The 18,338-nt window shown below is 45.9% G+C and overlaps 1 long non-coding RNA gene across 1 annotated transcript in view; it reads right to left on the bottom strand.

Annotated features, from left to right (window-relative positions):
- Window positions 1–18,338, bottom strand: part of LOC142760242 (uncharacterized) — an 87,888-nt gene that overhangs the window by 40,294 nt on the left and 29,256 nt on the right. Inside the window, exon 2 of the long non-coding RNA XR_012883274.1 lies at window positions 2,070–2,117. This is a non-coding gene — a long non-coding RNA (uncharacterized LOC142760242). The remainder of the gene's footprint in view (window positions 1–2,069; window positions 2,118–18,338) is intronic.

Genomic DNA, 18,338 nt, shown 5'->3' with positions numbered 1-18,338 from the left:
TAAGTGTCCTGTATATAATGTATATAAGTGTCCTGCATATAATGTATATAAGTGTCCCGCATATAATGTATATAAGTGTCATGCATATAATGTATATAAGTGTCCCGCATATAATGTATATAAGTGTCCTGCATATAATGTATATAAGTGTCCCGCATATAATGTATATAAGTGTCCCGCATATAATGTATATAAGTGTCCTGCATATAATGTATATAAGTGTCCTGCATATAATGTATATAAGTGTCCCGCATATAATGTATATAAGTGTCCCGCATGTAATGTATATAAGTGTCCTGCATATAATGTATATAAGTGTCCCGCATATAATGTATATAAGTGTCCTGCATATAATGTATATAAGTGTCCTGCATATAATGTATATGTGTCCTGCACTTCTTTGATGAGGCAGTCATTTTACGCGTCGTCGTTTGACAGCTGTCAAACGATGACGCGTAAATGACAGGTCGTCGGCACAGTACGTCGGCAAACCAATTCAAATGAATGGGCAGATGTTTGGTGACGTATTGGAGCCGTATTTTCAGACGTAAAACGAGGCATAATACGCCTCGTTTACGCCTGAAAATAGGTTGTGTGAACCTAGCCTTACTGTTAAAGCGCGGACGTAACTGCGCGCCCAGTTATATCCACAGGATATGTCATAAATGTCAGATTCTGCGGCTCCCCCCTCTGGGACCCGCATCTATCTCTAGAACGGGGCCCCCTAATCCTCGTTCTAGCTTTGTCTGCTATCACTGCCTCCTGGCCACTTCCTGGTTACATGGTCGGGGGTTAAGAAAACAGCGTAGCATGTGAGGTATGCTGTTTCCGTAACTACGATTCAGTTATATGGGACTTACGGAAAAAGCGTAGCTCAGCGAGCTACGCTGTTTTCGTAACTCGCGACCTTTTTCATGGTCGGAATTCACCTCCTTCAGCCACAACACAGAGCAGCTGAGCCCCGTTTAGGGGGCCCCGTTCTGGAGATAGGTGCGGGTCCCAGAGGTGGGACCCGCATCTATCTGACATTTATGTCATATCTTGTGGATATGTCATAAATGTCTCTCATGGAAAAACCCCTTTAAGGCTTCTTTCACACTAACAAGCGTTAGTATACGTTTACCTCTCTTCCGTCAGAGAAAGAGAGGATCGAACGATTAAATGGAAAGCAACGGTTGCGTTCGAATCACCATTGATTTCAATGATAATTCTTTTGTTTCAGTTGCTTTCCGTTTGTCTCCGTTTGCTAGGTTTTCGTTTTTTTTTTACAGAAGTACAGTTTGCAGAACTTTCGTTTCCGTGAAAAAAACGCCCACAGAATATTCCCATATAGTGCCTTAATAATAGTCCCATACAGTAAACACATACAGATCCTAAAAAAACATCACAGCAGGCGCCATGATTGAAGCTTACATCATGGTAGAAGATCGAGGCCCCTGATGGTGGAGGCCCTGGGGCAACTGCCCGTTTTACCCATGCTATAATTTAGGGTATGTTCACACAGAGTTTTTTTGCCTAGTTTTTTTTACGCGGAATCCGCGCCGCAAAACTCGGCAAAAACCGGCCGAATATGCCTCCCATTGATTTCAATGGGAGGTGGAGGCATCTTCGGGCGTTTATGCATCTGACCTCCCATTGACATCAATGGGAGGCAGAGAAAGCGTATTTCGCTGAGTTTTATGCCCCAAACTTCCAAACTGAATTTTGAGGCAAAATTTCCGCCTGCAAAAAACTCAGTGTGAACCCAGCCTTAGGCAGCCATATTGTTTGTTATCCAGATTTCCCATAAACAGATATAACCGAGAAACATCCGGCTAAATATTTTAATAGTCTGAGAGCAGAAGATGACGCCAATGTATATATTATTTACTGAGGAGAAGGGAGAAATGTTCATTGATGATTATTGATGGATCCGAAATAAAGCAAAGAAAAAGTGAAAACAATGGTCCCGATGACACATGAGGAATTCTCAACCTCAATGTGTGATATTTCTGTCAATGGCCCGTAAATGGTGCACTGTGTTTAGAAGAAATAGGAAATGCCAACTTCTGCTTATAATTGTCACTTACCGACACTGCTGTCATCTGCCCTTTACCACCTCTCAGTCTTCACACTGACTAGACGCAAAAAAAAAAAAAAAAGTGATTTGAGACGGGAAGCGTTTACTGCCTCTTTCTGGGGTGACTGTTAATCCCATTTCTAATGAGAATTAAAAATTCATTCATATTAAAAAGTGGACACAACATCCTGAGAGACAGAATTGACCGCAGTGACTAATTGTAAAATCATTGGGGCAAATTTGTTAGTCATTTTTCAAGGACAGGTCCATTAAAGTGGTTGTCTGGTTTAGAAGACGCATTTTTAAATACCCTATTGGGGAATTCTGACATAATAAAGGGGTGGGGTTCCCCTGTTCAGGACCCTCATCTATTAGCCAGGGTAAGGGAGCACCTACAAAGAGTTTCTCTTGCTCTGGAGGACCCGACCTGTCCGAGAATTACACAAACAGACCATTGATTTCAATGCACAATATGTAATGCTTAATTTCGCCTGTGGTGGCGCTGAAGGGAAATTGAATAGTTGCTGTCAGAGTTCCCTGCAGATTACATCTGATCACTGGGGGGGGACAATTGAAACAAAAAGTGATTGGCAAAAGTAAACAACCCCTTTAATTATAAATTTGACAATTTTCCTAAAATGACTCATGTCCAATGATAAATGTTTGTAAAATGACAGTGTGTGAGTGTTATAAAACGGGCACAAGATCTTGGGCCAGGTCTGACTCATCATAAATAGGTTCCATTTCTGTGGAGCAATATTCTGTCATTAGAGAAATACATCTCAAAGCTGCGACTAATAGGTGACACCAAACCGCAAAAAAAAAAGATGTACCGGTAGCGCTGCACCATTACCAGATCGAAAACATCCAGTCAAAACCTGTGACGGTTTTCAGGACTCCCCGGCAGGGGGGTAACTAGAATTCATAGAGCCCCATAGAAAAGTCATGAATAGACCCTCCCCTTGTTGACAGTAAACTGAGCTGTAGTAAAGCAAACATCGGCATGACTACTTCTACTTGAGCAGCAACCATAGGTTGGATAATGTCATAGATCAGATCTTCTGTACAAAGGAGACCCCATAGTACCACCGTATTTTTCTCCACTAAAAGAACATTCAAGGGCATTTTTAAAGGGATTTTTCTAAATTTGTTCGTGTCCATGACAGAGATGAAACATGCTCCCCCCGTCCCCATATACTCACTCTCTACATGTACTACATCCTTAGTCCCATTAATCCTTTCCCGTCGCAAATATGCCTATTTACGTCGGGAGAGGGTATTTAAAGATGGCGTCCGCTCAGAAGCAAAGCGGGCGCCATAGCCGCCGGGTCTCTGCTGTGTTACAATGCTTGCGATCAGAAAAATTTCTGAATTCGAGCATTTAACCCCTCAAAGGCCGGTGTCAGATGTGACCACCGGCATCTGAAGGGTTTTTACTGCCCCTTTTGCTTTGGGGCCAGTCACGCGGTGAGATCTAGGGAGCCAGTGTACTCCTTTAGCAGCTGGGAGCCTTGTGAACGCTCCCAGCCCTGCTATAGGAAGATTGCTATTAGGTCTCAATAGAAATGCACTAATTTTGCCATAGACTGCAATATTGTGATATTACAGTCTATAGCAGAAGTAATCTAATGATCGCAGGTTCAAGCCCCCTAGGGGGGGCTAAATAAAAGTAAAAAAAATTATAAAAAAACTTTTTAAAAATATTTAAAAATATATACAAATTCAAATCACCCCCTTTCCCTAGATCACATATAAAAATAAAGAAACAAATATAAACATAAACACATTAGGTATCCCCGCATCTAAAAATGCCCGAACTTTAAAAATATTTATCCAATGTGGGGTTAAAAAAGGGGTTAAAAAAGGGGTTAAAGAGGTTAAAAAAAGTGTTAACTTTTTTGTAGAAGAAAACACGCACACATGCTTGCAACTTTTTTCCATATAGAAACATTGATGTCATGTTACGGTAATCCTTTAAATCTCACAGGGGTTGCCATGTTGCCATGGAGCCCAAAACTTACAAAGTGAGTTTCTGTTTTTAGCAGGTTCTCTTGTACTGACATCTAGTGGCAAGTATGAAAATTGCAGTGTTTAATAAAAAAATATGGCCTTGTTGCCTATAGCAACCAATCACAGCTCAGCTTTAATTTCTGACACTGCACTGGAAAATTGAAAACGGTGATTGGTTGCTATAGGCAACAAGGACAGCTTTTCTATTCGACAGTTTTCTTAATGAGGCCCAGAGATTGTGTCTCATCCTCTCATGGCTAAATCTCCTGCCGAATAATTATAACATTTTTGCCAGCATCAGGAGTACATGCGCAGGAGAGATAGGGACCTCTAGTCCGTACACCCGACCACTGACATTTTTAGCATGTCCGATCCTTTGTTACCCAGGAAGATAAGCCGATGGCAGAGATCTGTGATAGCTGCTTATCTCCCTGGGGAACATATTTCTTCTTCCTATTGTAATAAACATGTACACTCGGATAATCAGAGTATGTTTTTGCAGGGGAAATAGCCGTCCTTACCTGTTTCTCATATGAAACCCCCACTAAAAAGTCATGTAAACAAAAATCAGTTCAAGATGAATAATTTCAGAACTTTTTCCACCTTTAATGTGACCCATAATCTGTACAATTCCATTGAAAAACGGACTGACATCATTTAGAGGGGAAAAAAAATAAAAAAAATAATGTGGTTGCTTAACCCCTTCCCGCAAATGGGCGTTACTGTACGTCCTTTTTAGCAGCTCGTTCCCGCAAATGGGCGTACAGTAACGCCCTGAGGATGAAGCAGGCACAGGAGCTGTGCGCGCTTCATCCTCAGCAGGTGTCGGCTGTAATATACAGCTGACATCCCGCTGCACTGTTATGTCCGATCGCCGCCATTTAACCCCTCAAATGCCGCTGTCAATAGCGACAGCGGCATTTAAGTGGTTGATAAAGAGGGAGGGGGCTCACTATGTACCCTATTGGCCCCTCGCGAAAAATCGCGGGTTTCTGATGGTTGCAATGGCAACCAGGAAGCCTAGCAATGGCTTCCTGGTTGCCAGGTACGGGAGCCTATTAGGTCCTGCCCGAGGCAGGACGTAATAGGCTCAACTGTCAGTTATAAAATGACAGTTATAATACACTGCACTACACAAGTAGTGCAGTGTATTGTACAGGGGATCAGAAGATCAGACCTTCCAGTCCCCTAGTATGTGTAAAATAAAAAGTAAAAAAAAGGTTAAAAAAAGTTTTAGATAAATAAATAAATAAAAGTTTTATGTAATAAAAACAATAATCTCCTTGTTTCCCTGATCAAGCCCTTTATAATTAGAAAAAAATGGAAAAAAAGACAAAAACCAGACATAATAGGTATCGCCGCGTTCGTATCGGCGTGACCTATAAAAATATATAATATTATTTATCCCGCACGGTGAACAACGTAAAAAAAATACAATAAAAAACAATGCCAGAATTTCCTTTTTTGGTCACGTTGTTTCCAATAAAATGGAATAAAAAGTGATCAAAAAGTCGCCCGTACCCCAACATGGTACCAATAAAAACTACAGTTTGTCACGCAAAAAAAAAGCCCTCACAAAGCTCCGTCGACATAAAAATAAAAAAGTTATGACTCTCAGGAGATGGTGACACTAAAACATTTTATTTATAAAAAGGGTTTTTATTGTGTAAAAGTAGTAAAACATATAAAAACTATATAAATTTGGTATTGCCATAATCGTATCAAACCGCAGAATAAAGCAAACATGTTGTTTATGCTGCACAGAGAACGCCGTTAAAAATTGATTAAAAAAAAACAGCGAGAGAATTTCTGTTTTTTGGTCTCCTCAGCCCCCAAAAAATTGAATAAAAACTGATCACATTATCACATTTACCCCAAAATGATACTAATAAAAACGACAGCTCATCACATGAAAATCAAGCGCTCACAGAGCTCGTCAATGGAAAAATAAAAAGTTATGACTCTTGGAACGCAATAATGCAAAACGACGGCCCAGACTAATTTATATGTGCAGCAACTTAGTTCTTCACCTAAAACCCCACGTCATCATTTGCAGCCCCCATTTGTAGACCCTGTAAATGCAGCGAAAACTATGACATTTTGGGGTCTGTGATACACATGGGGCTAGTGAAGAAGTCAAAGATTAGGCAATGCTGGAGTGCGGATATTTTGTACAATACTAGGGACCCCCTTTAGAAGTGCGACTCCTACACCCAAAAATCCAGCCTGTGCATGAAGGATTGGTTGAAAGCATACGTCACTATCCATGGATAATTAATTTTATTATTAATTTACCCCATTATTACATCATCCTATTATGCCTGTTGCACTCCGCCCAGCTTACATATACCCTGATGTACTCCACCCAGCTTACATATACCCTGATGTACTCCGCCCAACTTACATATACCCTGATGCACTCCGCCCAGCTTACATATACCCTGATGTACTCCACCCAGCTTACATATACCCTGATGTACTCCGCCCAACTTACATATACCCTGATGTACTCCACCCAGTTTACATATACCCTGATGTACTCCGCACAGCTTACATTTACCCTGATGCACTCCGCACAGCTTACATATACCCTGATGTACTCCGCACAGCTTACATACACCCTGATGTACTCCACACAGCTTACATATACCCTGATGTACTCCGCACAGATTACATATACCCTGATGTACTCCGCACAGCTTACATATACCCTGATGTACTCCGCCCAGCTTACATATACCCTGATGTACTTCACACAGCTTACATATACCCTGATGTACTCCGCACAGGTTACATATACCCTGATGTACTCCACACAGCTTACATATACCCTGATGTACTCCACACAGCTTACATATACCCTGATGTACTCCGCCCAGCTTACATATACCCTGATGTACTCCGCACAGCTTACATATACCCTGATGTACTCCACACAGCTTACATATACCCTGATGTACTCCGCCCAGCTTACATACACCCTGATGTACTCCACACAGCTTACATATACCCTGATGTACTCCGCCCAGCTTACATATACCCTGATGTACTCCGCACAGCTTACATATACCCTGATGTACTCCACACAGCTTACATATACCCTGATGTACTCCGCCCAGCTTACATACACCCTGATGTACTCCACACAGCTTACATATACCCTGATGTACTCCGCCCAGCTTACATATACCCTGATGTACTCCGCACAGCTTACATATACCCTGATGTACTCCACACAGCTTACATATACCCTGATGTACTCCGCCCAGCTTACATATACCCTGATGTACTCCGCACAGCTTACATACACCCTGATGTACTCCACACAGCTTACATATACCCTGATGTACTCCGCACAGCTTACATATACCCTAATGTACTCCACACAGCTTACATACACCCTGATGTACTCCGCCCAGCTTACATATACCCTGATGTACTCCGCACAGCTTACATATACCCTGATGTACTCCACACAGCTTACATATACCCTGATGTACTCCACACAGCTTACATATACCCTGATGTACTCCGCACAGCTTACATATACCCTGATGTACTCCGCACAGCTTACATATACCCTGATGTACTCCACACAGCTTACATATACCCTGATGTACTCCACACAGCTTACATATACCCTGATGTACTCCACACAGCTTACATATACCCTGATGTACTCTGCACAGCTTACATATACCCTGATGTACTCCTCACATATTACATATACCCTGATGTACTCCTCACAGATTACATATACCCTGATGTACTCCTCACAGATTACATATACCCTGATGTACTCTGCACAGCTTACATATACCCTGATGTACTCCGCCCAGTTTACATATACCCTGATGTACCCCTCACATATTACATATACCCTGATGTACTCCTCACATATTACATATACCCTGATGTACTCCGCCCAGATTACATATACCCTGATGCACTCCGCCCAGCTTACATATACCCTGATACACTCCACCCAGCTAACATATACCCTGATGCACTCCGCCCAGCTTACATATGCCCCCATATTATAAGCTGAAACACCAGTAAAACACTAAACAAAACTACTACCAAGCAAAATCTGCGCTCCAAAAGCCAAATGGAGCTCCTTCTGGGCCTGGCAGTGTGCCCAAACAGCAGTTAATGACCACATATGGGGTATTACTGTACTCTGGAGAACCGCTTAACAATAATTTATGGGGTGTGTGTCTACGGTGGTACAAGCTGGGCACAACACATTGGGCACTGAAATAGCATATATGTGGAAAATGGCAATTTTAAATCTGCAACATCCACTGTGCACTAATTTCTACAAAACCTTTGGGGTTAAAATGCTCAGTACACTTCTAGATGAATTCCTTGAGGGGTGTAGTTTCCCAAATGGGGTCACTTTTCGGGGGTTTTCACTGTACTCGTACCTCAGCGCAATGCAACATGGAGTAAAAAACAAGTTTTGTAAAATCTCCACTCCAAAAACGAAATTGCGCTTTTTCCCTTTAGACTCTTGCTGTATGTCCAAATAGCAGTTTACAACCACATATGGGGTACTTCCCTATCCAGGAGAAATTTTGTCACACATTTTGGGGTGTCTTTTCTCCTGTATTGCTTGTGTAAATGAAAAATTATGTGCTGAATCTATAGGTTATTGGAAAAAATAATTTTTTCATTTTCACGGCCCAATTCTAATAAAATCTGTAAAACACCTAAGGGATCAAAATGCTCACTACACCTCTAATTTAATTCTTTGATAGGTATAGTCTCCAAAATGGGATCACACCTGGGGAATTTCTACTGTACTGGCACTTCAGGGGCTCTGCAAATGCGACATGGCCCCCGGAAACCAATTCAGCAAAATCTGAGCTGCAAAATCCAAATGGTGCTCCGTCCCCTCTGAGCCCTGCCGTGGGTCCAAACAGCAGTTTATTACCACATATGGGGTATTGCCGTAATCAGGAGAAATTGCTTTACAAATGTTGAGGTGCTTTTTCTCCTTTATTCCTTATAAAAATTAGAAAATTCTATGTTTTTTTCAGAAAACAAGTCTATTTTCATCTTCACAGACTAATTCTAATAAATTCAGCAAAAAACCTGTGGGGTCAAAATTCCAACTATACCACTAGAAAAATTCCTTGAGGGGCATAGTTTCCAAAATTGAGTCACTTTTGGGGGGTTTCCCCTGTTTAGGTCCCTCCAGGGCATTGCAAACACGACACGGCACCGAAAAATATTCCAGTAAAATTAGTGCTCCAAAATCCAAATGGCGCTCCTTCCCTTCTGAGCACTGCCGTGGGTCCAAGCAGCAGTTTATTACCACATGTGGGGTATTTCCGTAATCGGGAGAAGTAGCTTTACAAGTTTTGGGGTGCTTTTTCTCCTTTATTCCTTGCAAAAATTCGAAAATTCTAAGTTTTTCCACAATAAAAGTAGATTTTCGTTTTCACAGACTAATTCGAATAAATTTAGCAGAAAACCTGTGGGGTCAAAATGCTAACTATACCCCTAGATAAATTCCCTGACGGGTGTAGTTTCAAAAATGGGGTCACTTTTGGGGGTTTCCACTGTTTTGGCACCACAAGACCTCTTCAAACCTGACATGGTGCCTAAAATATATTCTAAAAAACGGAGGCCCCAAAATCCTCTAGGTGCTCCTTTGCTTCTGAGGCCGGTGTTTCAGTCCATTAGCGCATTAGGGCCACATGCGGGACATTTCTAAAAACTGCAGAATCTGGGCAATAAATATTGAGTTGCATTTCTCAGGTAAAACCTTCTGTGTTACAGAAAAAAATGTATTACAAATGAATTTTGTAAAAAAAAAATGAAATTTGTAAATTTCACCTCTACTTTCCTTCAATTCCTGTGAAACGCCTAAAGGGTTGAAACACTTTCTGAATGCTGTTTTGAATACTTTGAGGGGTGAAGTTTTCAAAATGGGGTGTTTTATGGGGGTTTCTAATATATAAGGCCCTCAAAACCACTTCAGAACTGAACTCGTCCCTGAAAAAAATTGCCTTTTGAAATGTTCTTAAAAATATGAGAAATTGCTGCTAAAGTTCTAAGTCTTGTAACGTCCTCGAAAAATAAAAGGATGTTCAAAAAATAATGCAAACATAAAGTAGACATATGGGAAATGTTAATTAGTAACTATTTTGTGTGGTATTACTATCTGTTTTACAAGCAGATACATTTAAAATTAGAAAAATCATCATTTCTTCAAATTTTCTCTAAATTTTTTCACTAACCTAAAGTACAACATGTCACGAGAAAACAATCTCATAATCGCTTGGATAGGTAAAAGCATTCCAGAGTTATTACCACATAAAGTGACACATGTCAGATTTGAAAAAATGGGTCTGATCCTGAAGGCCAATAATAGCTTGGTCTTGAAGGGGTTAACCCCTTCCCGACATCCGCCGTATATATACGGCGCACGCCGGGTGGGGGAATATGGAGCGGGCTCACGGGCTGAGTCCGCTCCATAGAGCGAATCTGTCGGCTGTGTGTTACAGCCGACACTTCCGGGTTACGAGCAGGATCGCGCTTTAGCGCGATCCCGCTTGTTTAACCCGTTAAATGCCTCGTTCAATAGAGATCGCGGCATTTAAATTACTAAAAACAGGGGGGCGACCCCCTGTAACGTCTCAACGGCCCCCCTGCGGCGAGATCGGGGGGAGCCGTTGGTTCACACGGCTGCCTGGGGGTCTGACGAAGTCCCCCAGGTCCGCCATCTTGGTACTCCTCCGGCAGGGCTTCATAGGAGACTGTCAGAATCACGATATACTGCATTACATTAGTATTGCAGTATATCGTGCAAGCGATCTAATGATCGCTGGTTGAAGTCCCCTATGGGGACTAATAAAAAATGTAAAAATTAGTTAAATAAAGTTGTTTTTTTTGTGTAAAAAAAAATAAAATATTAAAAGTTCAAAAAACCCCCCTTTTCCCATTTTCCCCCTAGAGCATAGTAAAAAATTAAATAAATAAACATAATTGGTATCGCCGCGTCCATAAAAGTCTGAACTATCACAATATATCATTATTTAACCCGCACGGTGAACGCCGTAAAAAAAAAAAAATTGTAAACGCCAGAATCTCTATTTTTTGTTCACCTAATCTCCCACAAAAAATGAAATAAAAAGTGATCAAACCGTCACATTTACACCAAAATGGTATTATTAAAAACTACAGCTTATCCCGCAAAAAATAAGCCCTTATACCACTTAATCGACGGAAAAATAAAGACGTTACGGCTCTCGGAATTTGGCGAAACAAAATAAATTTTCTTTTTTACACTTAGGTTTTTACTTGTAAAAGTAGTAAAATATAGAAAAACCTACACATATTTGGTATCGGCGTAATCGTATTGACCCATAGAATAAAATGAATATGTTGTTTTAATTGTACAGTGAATTCCGTAAAAATGGCGCGCAAAAAACCATGGCGGAATCACAGTTTTTTTCATTTTCTAACCCACAAATAATTTTTTCCCCGTTTCCTAGTACATTATACTGCAAAATAAATGGTGCCATGAAAAACTACAGCTTGTCCCGCAAAAATCAAACCCTCATAGTACTATATAGACGGAAGAATAAAGGCGTTATGGCCTTTGGAAGGTGGGGAGGGAAAAATGAAAATGAAAATCTGAAAAAGGGCTGCGGCGGGAAGGGGTTAAAGAGGCTCTGTCACCATGACCTGCCTAGGTAGAGTCGTGTGTTAACCTTAAACCATACTATCCCCCATCCCCATTTAGTAACGACACATGACACCGAGGTTGGATGTGAAATGGCCACAGCAGCCGTTTATTAATTTCACAGTTTTATAAAAACAATTTAAATCCGAAACATTCGGATAACTAGTTAGGAATCCACCAGAGAATTCCTCCTAATAATTCACATGACCCAACATGGGTCAGAATCATAAATAACAATTAAACGTTAACATTAACCCGAGCAGAGGAAGTCCTTGAAGCCCCTTCAGATGTTCCTTTCAAGAACACACCGAATTAGCCATCTGCAAACCACTAATTACCTCCAGCCGTAAACCAGCTCGGAAGCACCGTTCACCTCTGCAGATGGCTCCAACCACTAGAAGTCCACTTCAAGGGGATAACACCCGATGAAGCCCTCAAGTGATATACCGACCACTAGAAGTCCACTTCAAAGGGATAACACCCGATGAAGCCTTCAAGTGACATACCTTCTACCAGAAGACCACTTCAAAGGGATAACACCCGATGAAGTCTTCAACCATGTACCTTTTTTGGGGGACGCATACCCCCGATGCGACCCCCCCACCATTTTGTACTGACTGGCCTCAAGGACTCCCCCCGCCAGCTGCCATGACAACAGAACCTACTCCGGAAAAAAGAAAAACATGTTAAATAAGCACACAAATAAAACACAACGCTCATAGCCAGACGTACATAAGACCTAAGGAGTAACAAAACAAGGGTGGGAGGGTGGGAGCTTTGCTTACTGTGTGTTACTCCTCCCGCTGCTTCCGGCTCAATGCCGAGAAACAGCGGGAAGCGCAGTAACGGCCCCCCCGCCCCCCTTAACTCCTCCCCGTCCCTCCTTCAGCTCCTTCAACTTTCCCTGACCTCGTAACATTAACCCTTTCCCTACCAGGACGGTCATGTCGGCTTCCCTTAAGCCTGCAGCTGCGTCCAGCCTCTTCTTGACCTGCCTAGGTAGAGTCGTGTGTTAACCTTAAACCATACTATCCCCCATCCCCATTTAGTAACGACACATGACACCGAGGTTGGATGTGAAATGGCCACAGCAGCCGTTTATTAATTTCACAGTTTTATAAAAACAATTTAAATCCGAAACATTCGGATAACTAGTTAGGAATCCACCAGAGAATTCCTCCTAATAATTCACATGACCCAACATGGGTCAGAATCATAAATAACAATTAAACGTTAACATTAACCCGAGCAGAGGAAGTCCTTGAAGCCCCTTCAGATGTTCCTTTCAAGAACACACCGAATTAGCCATCTGCAAACCACTAATTACCTCCAGCCGTAAACCAGCTCGGAAGCACCGTTCACCTCTGCAGATGGCTCCAACCACTAGAAGTCCACTTCAAGGGGATAACACCCGATGAAGCCCTCAAGTGATATACCGACCACTAGAAGTCCACTTCAAAGGGATAACACCCGATGAAGCCTTCAAGTGACATACCTTCTACCAGAAGACCACTTCAAAGGGATAACACCCGATGAAGTCTTCAACCATGTACCTTTTTTGGGGGACGCATACCCCCGATGCGACCCCCCCACCATTTTGTACTGACTGGCCTCAAGGACTCCCCCCGCCACCGCGAAACAGGCCTTGACCACCTTAAGCCTGTGAGTTCCTCCACACCACCACCGCCCTTTCTATGCCTTCTGCTATAGCCAAGCTCCAAATATCAATGCCAACCTCGGTCAGATGAACCCCGTCACTCCTCCAGAAATTCCCCAATCCTGACTCCAAATCCCTATGCCTCACGCAAATGCCCCCGTTCTTCGCCACAAAACGGGACACCGCCCGGTTAACTTTTATCCGAGCCTTATTGACTCTCTCCACCGATCTAGCTAACCGCCAATGCTTCCTTGGGACTATGTCCGACCACACTACCACCAACTTGGGATAAGATACCCACAAACACAACAAATCATGTTTGATATCCCGCACCAACTCACGAAAAGGGCGGACTCCTAAGTCATTCCCACCCACGTGCAACACTAAAACCTCCGGAACCCTATCGAGCCGCACATATGTCTGGAATTCCGCCAACACCCTGTTCCACGACATACCTCTAAACCCCAGCCAATGCACAACCGCATCCTGTCGCGGAATGCGCAACTGGCGACCATCCGGGCGGACGTCCGCCCTCAAAGCCCCCCAGTGCACGTACGAATGACCCATCAACCACACCAGACAAGGAGGCGAATCTGAAACGGAAAACACAGTTAGGCACCACCATATAACATTTGCAAGCATAACAACAAAATTACAACATATGGGGGCGGACATAAGACTTAAACCTTTTAGACTCCCAACGACCAATACGCCTCACCCCCTCATCATCCAACCCCCAGCGCCCTGCTTCCGTTGCTGCGCCAATCCGGAAGGAATGAGATGAATATGAGCTTGCTGCAACCCCAACCGCCGTCAAACATTTTTTTAAAAACAGCTCCAAACTGAAACCTGGACAAGAACGACCCGTCCACATGACGTAACAAAGGCAAATCTGGAGACCCCCTGTTTTTTGTAAAACCCCGCATGCACTCTACTGGGCACATGACCGACCCCGGGAGAGCGAACAAAACTATCAGTTTTCCCTTCCCTAATTGGTCAGTTTTTGATCTACGCAACCATACCTCCAACCGATCTGCAAAAAGGCACACCTCCCCAGATCTCAGCCCCCCTGCCTGTTTAGTACTTGGCGACACCAACTCACCTACTCTAAATGCTCCGAAGAACGCCAACGAGAAAGCCAACCGAAACAAATCCATTTCATCTGAAGAACGACATACCGATGCCAATGAACCGCCCAACAAGCCCAGCAAAGCAAACGACACCGGCCTTCTACTATCCGCCTCCACCCTACCTCTGCGCAACCCCTTCAAAGCCTGCGATACCAGAAATTCCTTCGATACATCCCGCAAGCCCCGCAACTTAAGCCCAAACGCCACCGCGGATATAAACCGGTTCACCTTCGCTACTGAAAACCCCCCCTCCCAGGCATCCCCTAACCAATACAAAAGTGCCACCAACCTGTCTCTATCCGTATTGACATCACCCAACTCTCTTACCCACTCCTCCCACTGCCTCCAACAAGCAGCATAAGCCCTCCACGTCGTGCGCGCCAAAGACCTTTGTAACAGCTGCTCTACGGGACCGATACCAGATCCCATAGATGATCCGGACACGCCAAACCGAGACGCTCCGCTCCCGGGGCCAATTCCCGAAACCGGTCCCACTGCGAGCGAGAAAGAGCATCAGCAACACAATTCCGTACACCCGGGACATGCACCGCCACCACCCACGCGTTCAGCGACAAACACACCAACACTAAATGTCGCAACAATTGAACTACCGGAGGAGAGGACGCCGTGATGTTATTAATGGCAAGCACCACCCCCATGTTGTCGCAGTAAAAACGGACCTTCTTATCCCTGAGCCTGTCCCCCCAAATGGTAGCCGCCACCACGATGGGAAACAGCTCGAGCAGGGCCAGATTCCGCGTCAATCCACTGGACACCCAGCTAGCCGGCCATTGACCTGCGCACCACGGACCCCCCCCGTAAGCTCCAAAGCCACCCGCCCCAGCCGCATCCGTGAAAATATTCAGATCACTCGTATCCTGCGCTGGGGCCATCCATAGCGAGCGACCATTGTACTGGCCCAAGAAGTCATCCCAAACCTGAAGATCAGCTCGGTGCTCCTCCTTGAGCCTCACAAAATGATGCGGCGCCCGCACTCCCGCCGTTGCCGCCGCCAACCTTCTACCAAACACCCTCCCCATCGGCATAATCCGGCAGGCGAAATTCAACTTCCCCAGCAGCGACTGAAGCTCCCTCAGCGACATTTTCTTCCTTCTACAAGCCCGTCGCACCTCCAGCCTCAAAGCACCCAACTTATCCGCCGGGAGCCGACACTCCATTGCCACCGAGTCAATTTCGATTCCCAAGAAAGAAATCGTCGCTACCGGGCCCTCCGTTTTTTCCGGCGCCAAAGGGATCCCAAAATCCCTCGCCACCTTCTGCAGGGCATGAAGCAAGTTACCGCAAACCGGCGAACCCCCCGGGCCAACGCACAAAAATCATCTAAGTAATGGATCAACGAATCGACCCCGGATACTCCCCTCGTTACCCACTCCACGAAGCTACTAAACGCCTCGAAGTATGCACAAGAAAGAGAACACCCCATCGGAAGGCACCGATCCACGTAAAAGGCCCCATTCCAAAAACAACCCAACAGCCGTTGGCTTTCTGGGTGGACCGGCAACAACCTGAACGCCGCCTCGATGTCGGTTTTTGCTAGCAGCGCCCCCGGACCCGCAGCCCGCACTAACCCCACCGCCTTATCGAATGAGGTATAAACTACGGAACACAACTCGTGATCAATCCCGTCATTTACCGACGAACCTTTGGGATACGATAAATGTTGAATCAAACGAAACTTTCCGGGCTCGCGTTTAGGGACAATACCCAAAGGGGACACAACTAAATCTTTTACCGGCGACTCCACAAATGGCCCCGACATGCGCCCCAACGAAACTTCTTTTAACAACTTTTCCGACACGACTTCCGCATGCAAGTAAGCCGATTTTAAATTTCTCCGCGTAACCGGAACCTCATAAGGAGGCGGAGGAATAACAAAACCAACACTAAACCCTTCATAAAGCAACTTAGCTGCCGCCCTATCCGGATACTCATTTAGATAAGGGGCCATCCTTTCCACCCTCACCGGCGACACCCCCTTGACCAGCCCCGTGCTGGTTCCCGGACCTCTTTTTCCGCAGACATTTTGCCGCCCCGTGTGATGCACCATTACACTCGGAGCACACGTGCTTGAACTTGCACGTGGCCCCAAACTTGCACTGGCCTTCATTGAATTGCCAGCAAAACCCCGCCTTTCCCCCGCCGCTTGGTCCACTCTGACTAGTCTGGCCTCCCTGGCCACCGCTCCCGGGAAAGGGCTGCCTAACCGGAGCCGTAACCCGTAACCAGAGAGCAATATCCTTCTGGTCCCACCGAATCGCCGGCCGAACCGCCTTCCGCTGACGGAATTGCTCATCATATCGCAGCCACGCCTGACCCCCATACGCCCTATGAGCCTCCCCAATAGCATCAAAATAACAAAATAACGCCGAACAATTTTCCGGCGCCTTTTCCCCTATCACACTAGCCAATATGGCGAACGCCTGCGACCAATTAACGAACGTCTGCGGGATAAGCCTATACCGCCGCCGTTCCTCCTCGTCCTTTTTACTCTCATCCCGCTTGCTCTTATCCAAATTGAATTTAGCCAGCGGCAAGAGAGAAAAAATTTCAACGTATTCATCTTTCCAGATCCGATCACGCACCTCCTGCTTTAAATGCGCCCCCAACGGACCCTCAAAACAAACATACACCTCCCCCCGAGCACGATCGTCCATGCGCACTCGATCGCCGTCCTTCTGTGCCTCAGTCTGCACCGACACCGCGACCGCCTCTCTAACCGCCACCACAGGACGCGCCTGCAACGATCCCACGTCCCTGGGGCCTTCCCAAACTACCGCAGGGGACACTTCCGTTACAACCGGCGCCGCGGCCCTATCAAGGCGCCCCACCAGCTCCCGTAAGCAACCCACTAAATCTGCCAAACCCGCTCCGTCGCGTCCGCCCGCGCCACTACCGGCCCCCGATGCTATGCTAGCAGCCCCCCCGCCGACACCCGACATAAAAATCGCTGGATAAGACAATAATGGAGTTATACACTCACCGGGCTGCACAGGCGCTGTGTTCCCGTCAGCCGGACCATCCTGACCTCGACGATAGACGTCCAGTTCACCTTCCTCCAGTTCTTCTCTCGCCGACGACTGTCCCTCCCAACGACATCTTCGGAAAGGGGATGAGGACGCGCTGACCGATGGGCCGGCAACCTGCCGCCCGACCGCCGGGACCCAGACTTCCGACCGGACCTGTTGCCTCGACGTCGCTGCAGATCTAGTCGTCCGTCTAGACGATCCTGACGAAGCCTGCCCCCTGGCCGGAACATCACCATGCGGGGCGGCCGTACCTTGCTCTCGACATCTTCCATCTGATGGGGGAGGGGTGACAGGGAGCCCGGCCTGCGACTCCCTGCTTACCGCCGGACCCCGTCGCGGCCTGGGATTCCTGCCAGGACGCAGGGCCTGGGAAGGGGCGGTCCTCCCAGCTGCCTGGCCTGCAGCGTCCGGGATCGGGCTCCCTCTGCGACGCCGTGTCCGCGGGACTACCTCCGGACTAAGGCGCTCTGGAGGTCGGGACCGCCGAGAGGGACGGGTCGACACAGCCTGCATCGCCGTCACCCCTGCCACCGCTCTCTGCCTGCCCAGCGCAGGAGCGGTTGTTGCCGACTCCCCCCCCGCCGCCATAGCCATGCTCGTAGGGGGGCCGGGGGAGGGGAGCCTGTCCCTTACAACAGACCCCGAACGCCGTGCCCGACGTGGCGAAACGGCGTCCGGGATCCGCGTTAATGCAGCCACGGTCTCCTCCAGCCATCCGGGACCGTGGTGCACAGCAGCG

Source organism: Rhinoderma darwinii, chromosome 4 (genome assembly GCF_050947455.1).
Source record: "Rhinoderma darwinii isolate aRhiDar2 chromosome 4, aRhiDar2.hap1, whole genome shotgun sequence".
Classification (NCBI taxonomy): domain Eukaryota; kingdom Metazoa; phylum Chordata; class Amphibia; order Anura; family Rhinodermatidae; genus Rhinoderma; species Rhinoderma darwinii.
Note: the sequence above shows the minus strand (reverse complement) of the source record. Positions and strands in the feature narration are given on the sequence as shown.